The sequence below is a fragment of the Hemibagrus wyckioides genome, linkage group LG11 (genome assembly GCF_019097595.1).
Source record: "Hemibagrus wyckioides isolate EC202008001 linkage group LG11, SWU_Hwy_1.0, whole genome shotgun sequence".
NCBI classification, from domain to species: domain Eukaryota; kingdom Metazoa; phylum Chordata; class Actinopteri; order Siluriformes; family Bagridae; genus Hemibagrus; species Hemibagrus wyckioides.
The window spans coordinates 9,513,871-9,520,437 of NC_080720.1; the positions used below are offsets into that span (position 1 = coordinate 9,513,871).

General features: G+C 38.9%; 1 pseudogene; it reads right to left on the reverse strand.

Annotated features, from left to right (window-relative positions):
* Positions 1 to 2,485: 2,485 nt before the first annotated feature.
* LOC131361432 (sodium- and chloride-dependent GABA transporter 2-like) lies at positions 2,486 to 3,673 on the reverse strand (annotated as a pseudogene).
* Between the last annotated feature and the right edge of the window lie 2,894 nt (positions 3,674 to 6,567).

The window sequence follows — 6,567 nt, forward strand, 5'->3', positions numbered from 1 at the left end:
CCAAATTCTCTTTTTATCCCATTCACTCTTTTTATCATTCCCCATATTTCACTAATTTCTGTTTCCCTTCCCAATGTGTTACAGAACTTCCTCGAAAAGTATTTTTTTGTGTTTTTAATGATTCTCCTTACATTTTCTTGCTTTATTTTATGTTCAATAAAATTCTGGAAACTATGATTCTTTTTTAACATTGTAAAAGCTCTATTTCGAGATTTAATTGCTTTTTGTACCACCATGGTTTTCTTCTTATCTCCTTTCTTGGGAATAGTCTGATTTGCTGCTAACAATGTAGCCTTACAAACATCATTATTAAATGTATCAACACCTTCTCTAACTTCAATGCTTTCCATTTCTTGTTCACTACAATACCTAAATGTCTACCAATCAGCCTTTTAAAAAAAACAACATTTGTTTACTCCTCCTGTATTATGTCTTTCTGTAATTAAATTTACTTCAACTGCTATAGGGTAATGATCCCTTCCTATAGTCGTTTCTCTAAACACCTCCTAAGCTTATACCTGCCCGTGAATTTTAAACAAGTGTAAGGTTTTGGCTTGGTGTTGCCAAACTACGTTCCTCCAAGAGGAGGAACTGCTTTCACTTTTTTTACTTATGAGAATGGGGTCATAAAACAGGTTCCCCTGCCAGATTAAGACTCTGGCTTTTACAGCCGGTATTTTGTCATTCCCAAGAAAGATGAGGTCTGTGTACAATTTTGGACCTGCGGGCTCTGAACTGTGCACTGAAGTCATTCAAGTTCAAGATGCTCACACTCAAATCACTGGTTTGTGATGATAGACCTCAAAGATGCCTATTTTCATGCATTTTTATATTTTTCAGGCATTCTGCCAGAACACAGGAAGTTCCTTAGATTTGCCTTTGGGGGCAAAGCATACCAGTATTGTGTTCTTCCATTTGGTCTAGCCCTGTTGCAATGCACATTTACAAAGTGCATGGATGTTGTCCTGGTGCCCCTGCATCTCCAGGGAATCCATGTACTGAATTACCTGGACAACTGGCTCATCCAGGTTGAAGACCATGGTGGCCAGTCATTGAGATGCGGTGCTTGCCCATATGAGATCTCTAGGCCTTAAGTTGAGCCCAGAGAAGCATTTACCTTATTTCCTTCTCAGAGACCATTACAGCTCTGGCTCAGTGGTGCGGGCTTTCATCCCTGCAGGCATCCTCTCAGTGCCATAAGGGTTATGCACCGTGGGCTTTGTACCCTTCTTATGTGGAAAAGACCCTGGTTTCTGAATTTGGGTCCTATTCTAGGGACTAGAGCCTGGAGATGAGGGCCGTGTTTCTAGCATTGAAACACTTTCTCCCACACCTCAGGGGCTACCATGTGTTGGTAGTTTCTTATATCAATCATCAGGGTGGTCTGCATTCTCACCTTCTGTTCAGGTTGGCGCAGCAAATTCTGCTCTTGGTAGAGACCAGGTTTCTTTCACTGAGAGCAATTTTCATCCAAGGGCATATAAATAAGGATGCAGACTTCCTGTTGAGGCAGGTGCTGAGGCCCGGGGAGTGGCGTCTCCATCCACAGGTGGTGGAGACCAGCTTGCAGATTTTCGGCAATGCGGAAGTGGATCTGTTTGCCTCCAAGGAGTCAAACTCTGTCCACTGTGGTATTCCCTTTCTCACCCAGCCCCTCTGGGCCTGGATGCTCTGGTACAGATGGGGCCAAGGCTATGCCTGTATGCCTTTCCCCTGGTAGCTCTGCTCCCAGAAGTCCTAGCCTGAGTGTGTCATGATCGAGTCCACCTTCTTCTAATGGCTCCTCACTGGCTGGCTCGTGTTCGCGGACATTGTCTCCCTCTTAGACGGCGCTCCTTGGGAGATTCCTGTCAGGAAAGATCTCCTCTCTCAGGCACAGGGGGAAATCTTACACCCCCACCTTGAGATGTGGAAGGGCAGAGGCAGGCCTCTCATCAGAGGTAGTGGAGACTCTGTTGAATGCTAAGGCTCCCTCCACTAAAAAGCTGTATTCTCTGAAGTGGAGGTCTCTCATTTTCTGCGTGGTGCCAGGCAGCCGAGGCCTTCCTACAGACCACACCTCCCCTACTGGGACCTCTCTGTCATCCTAGAGGGGCTGCTGGAAGCTCCGTCTGAGCCCATGGAGTCAGCCTCTAAGAGCTTTCTAACCCTAAAGACGGCTCTGCTCTTAGCCTTGGCCTCCCTTAGAAGGGTAGGAAATCTGCAGGCTCTATCAGTCAAACCCACCTGCTTAGAATTTGCCCCTAGCATGTCCAAGGCTATCCTGCACCCCAGGATATGTCCCCAAGGTTCCCAGGATGGCCAGTCGTCCGGTCATCTTGCAGGCCCTCTGCCCTCTGCCACATGAGTCGGCAGAACAGGAGAGGCTGCACTTGCTTTGCCATTCCTGACAATAAGAATAAGTAATAAAATTAAAAAGTCAAGATACAATCCCAGGTCTAATTAAGCACTAGAAAACAACAGATTTTTAATAGAAATAATATATTTACCTGTAACAGTTATAATCATATTTATTATAGCTTCCTAAAGCTGTCAGAATCCCTGTGCATAGGAGTAAAATATCTGGCTACCTGCATCCATCCACATTTTAAAAAAAAAAAATCACCTATATCTATACATGAAACGTAAAAAAAAAAAAAAAACACAACTAAAAAAAAACAATTAGCATTTTGCAAATAGCTTTTTTCAACTATGTCCAAATGAATGTTTTTACCTGAGGATCTAGGTAGAGATAAAATGTGTTACTGATAATTGCTCCAGGTAGCGTTAGTCCACGCACTAGCAGCACTATTAACACCAAGTAAAGAAAGGTAGCAGTGAATCTAGACCACATGTGAGACACAATACTCATGCCATGAATGATCTCCCATCATTCTATCGATCGTTATCTGGCAGTGGCCAGCACAGACAAGAATGCTGTGAAGTATGAGCACTCACCTTGCCTGTAGATTTCACACCATTAAACACACAGAAGTAGCAGATGATCCAGGCCAGCAGGAGACACAGAGCCAGTTCCCACCTCACATTACCAATTTCTTCTATACCAACAGACAAATCCAGAATCCTCTTCCTGTAAGTACAGAAAAAAGTTGATCTCTAGTGATCTGTGCTTTTTTAAATTAATTATGGGAACTGACACTGACTTTCATAATTGAGCTGAGACATGGTCATGTTGGTCTTGTTAAATTCCATACAGTACTCTGTAAGACAGAAAACAAACTTGTTAAGTTATTTAATGCAAGTGAACTCCTGCTGAGATTTATAACAGTGGATTTGCATTCCATTAGACTTCAATATTTCTGCACAGCTTATCATTAGTTTAACTGAATTGTTAGAAAAGTACACAGTGTAACTCTAGATAGGATTATGGGCAGTTAATGACAATGGCAGCAGTATTACCTGTGTTCCAGCTATTCTTGCATTTAGCCCATGGGAGCTCTGAGAATGAGAAGAACAGGTAGAGAAATGCCCATGCCAGAATAATGATGATAATAATAATTTAAAAAAATAAATAAATAATAATAATAATAATAATAATAATAGTAATAAAATGCTGTATACAGGCTCACAATCTGGCTACCATAGCCCAGTCCTGAGGGGCTGAGGGGTGGGAAATTAAGAATATATATATATAATTATTATTATTTTTGTGTTTACTTTCAAAAAGAGGGCAAATTTTCGCATGTGATCACTAGTGTACTGGCCCAATGTGCATACAAACAATGTGTGTAAATAATTCTGTTCACTACATGTCTTACCCCAAAACCAAGTTCACCCACCACCCGATACAGCCCCTGTCCTAGGGAAACAGCACCACATACAGTAGGTATGTTTATTCTTTTTTTAAAGAAATGCATGCAGGACCTAACTGTTTGTGCACATCTGACCATCATACTCATATGTGGACCTTTCCCAAACTTTCCAAAGCACTGTCTAGAATGTCTTTGTATGCCATAACTTTAAAATATCCCTTCACTGGAACGAGAAGGGCCAAACCTGCTCCAGAATGACAAATACCCTGTGCACAAAGTGAGCTCCATGAAAACATGGCTTGCCAAGGTTGGTGTGGAAGAACCTCCTCAGGCCTCCTCACCTAGCATCAGTGCCTGACCTCACTAATGCTCTTGTAGATGAATCAGCACAAATCCTCACAGTAACTTTCCAAAATCAAGTGTAAAGCTTTTCACAGAAAAGTGAATGTTATTATAAAAGCAATGGGATGGCCAAGCTTGGAAAGAGATGTTCAAGTACATATGGGTGTGATGGTCAGGTGTCTACAAACTTTTAGCCATATAGTGTGTTACCGAAGTGCCATATGCTAACTGTCCCAGTTATGTCAGAGATGTCATTTCTGTGTGCATAGATATAATTAAGATTAGGATTTGAAATACGATTCGCAATATTGCCTTTTTCTCATTTTCCAGCCTTCACCTCTTACAAAAATAGAGTTGATCAGAGCCCTGTTTTCCTTAAAAGGCTATTCATGATGCAATTCTAGTTTAAATACAATTATTTTTAGATTTACTTCAACATCAGAGAACCTGTATTGATGACCAAAATAACAAAAACAACTATAATATTTAAAGACCTATTACTAAAAAAACAACCAAACAAGCACCCAAAGTATTTGTACAGGCCATTCAAATGCATTGCTACTCTTCAAATCGGCTTTTTACATTTAAGAAAAAGAGGAATGACTCTGAGAGAAAGAAGATTAGATATCAGTGTTAAACAGTTAGAGGCCATTTTTGTTTATACCCTAAAAACAATGTTGACTTCCACTATATTTAAAAAAAATTAACTAAGCTAAATGAAAACAATGTACCTTGGAGAATACTCTCTGTGAGAGAAGTGAATATGCTAAATGTATTATCTTATTTAAGCTATTTTTGTCTGCATTACTGCCTGGAATAGACTCATCTGCTGTCAGAGTGTGAAGTTAAACTGAAGACTCACTAACTCAGGAATTCTGCTTTGTGGTGTACCTCCTCTTATAAGTTTCTTATTTAAAATATATTATCTGCAATACTCTATTAAACCAAAATAAAAAATAAATAGTCTTACTACCCTGCTTTGTTAGACTACATGCGAAAAGTATTAGAGGCTGTTGTTTGGTAAGTAAAGGAGCTTACCCCCTCCATTTTTGTAGCACAGATAAGGAAACCTCCACACATTTCCCAGACTAATGATATGCCCTGCAACAGCCAGAAAAAACTCCATCTTACTGGCCCACTGTTCTCTCTGCTGTAGTTTGGCCTGGGGTTGTGCCATGGAGCCGACGTTCACCAGCTTTAACAACAATGACTGAAGGAATTAATAAATGAACAAATTAATATACATAATTCCATAAAGGAGAATTTTAAAATATCTTTTTATTAATGTATTTCAATAAATTGTTGTCAATGTTTTTAATGTTTCAATTATTAAGTTTGCATGTGGTTATAGCATTAATGACACCATGAATATATCCCCTTTTCATAAAGTATGGCTACTTAAAATGTGTATAGTAGTAATGTACTGCATGTGTAGTAGTAATCACTTATATTGTTATGTAACCTTGGAAATTTGACATAAAATTGGGCCCACATACTGTATGCTTTGAGTCGATGTGTTACACATGATAACTAAATTTGTCTTTCAGTATACAAAAGTCACATGCAGTATGATGTTACTGCTCTTTACTTACTTTAATACTGCTCTTGATCATTAAAGGAAGTTAAACTGAGGCCACTGAAGCTCAACTGTTACTAAATTTAACAAATGCCAAATGTCCACTACACTGTAAAGCTCCTCTAGTACACACACATTTTTCAACTTGTTAATTTATTGACTTTATTTTATTGAAAAAAAACAACTAACACCTAGTACAACTAACCTCATTCCCACAGCCACACAGGGTCATGACCTCCTTTACCTCATTTGAGAGTCAAATGTCATCCCTTTCCTGACCAAACCCACACATTTTGTATATGAATGATTTCACATTAAGAGAGGTCATAGGAACACCTTTAATCAATTCAATTACTGTATGAGCCACAGATTCACAAAGCAGTTATTTGTGCTGTAAATCAATAGCACAAATCTGATTCTTTCTACCAATGAAGCAAACTGCAGTAAATTTATATTTATCCTATTCATCTCACTGTTTAATTACACTGGAAATTAAAAAAGAATAGTGTATCAAATAACAAATAAATATCATTATATTTTAATATAAAGTTACTGGTGTGATCTTTGCTAATACATCCTATTCTATTTTTTGACATTGCAGTAGGATAGGTTTTGAGTAATGAATCGTTCTTTCCATCGTCTTTTTCTGTCCTATTAAAACAAACTAGAAATTGCTGTATTAAGTCTGAGGCTTGATAAAATCAGTGAGGCTTTTAGACGCTAGTTATTGACATACCTATGTGACCTATATTTTCTGTAATTCTCCACTCTACTTCAATCTGATTCAGAACCAGATAAATGGAACAGAATTTATGCATCAAATCATGTCTTACCTACTTTTCCACCCCAAAGAGATCTTACAAAACATAAAGGAATATTTTATTTGTGAAGCAATGA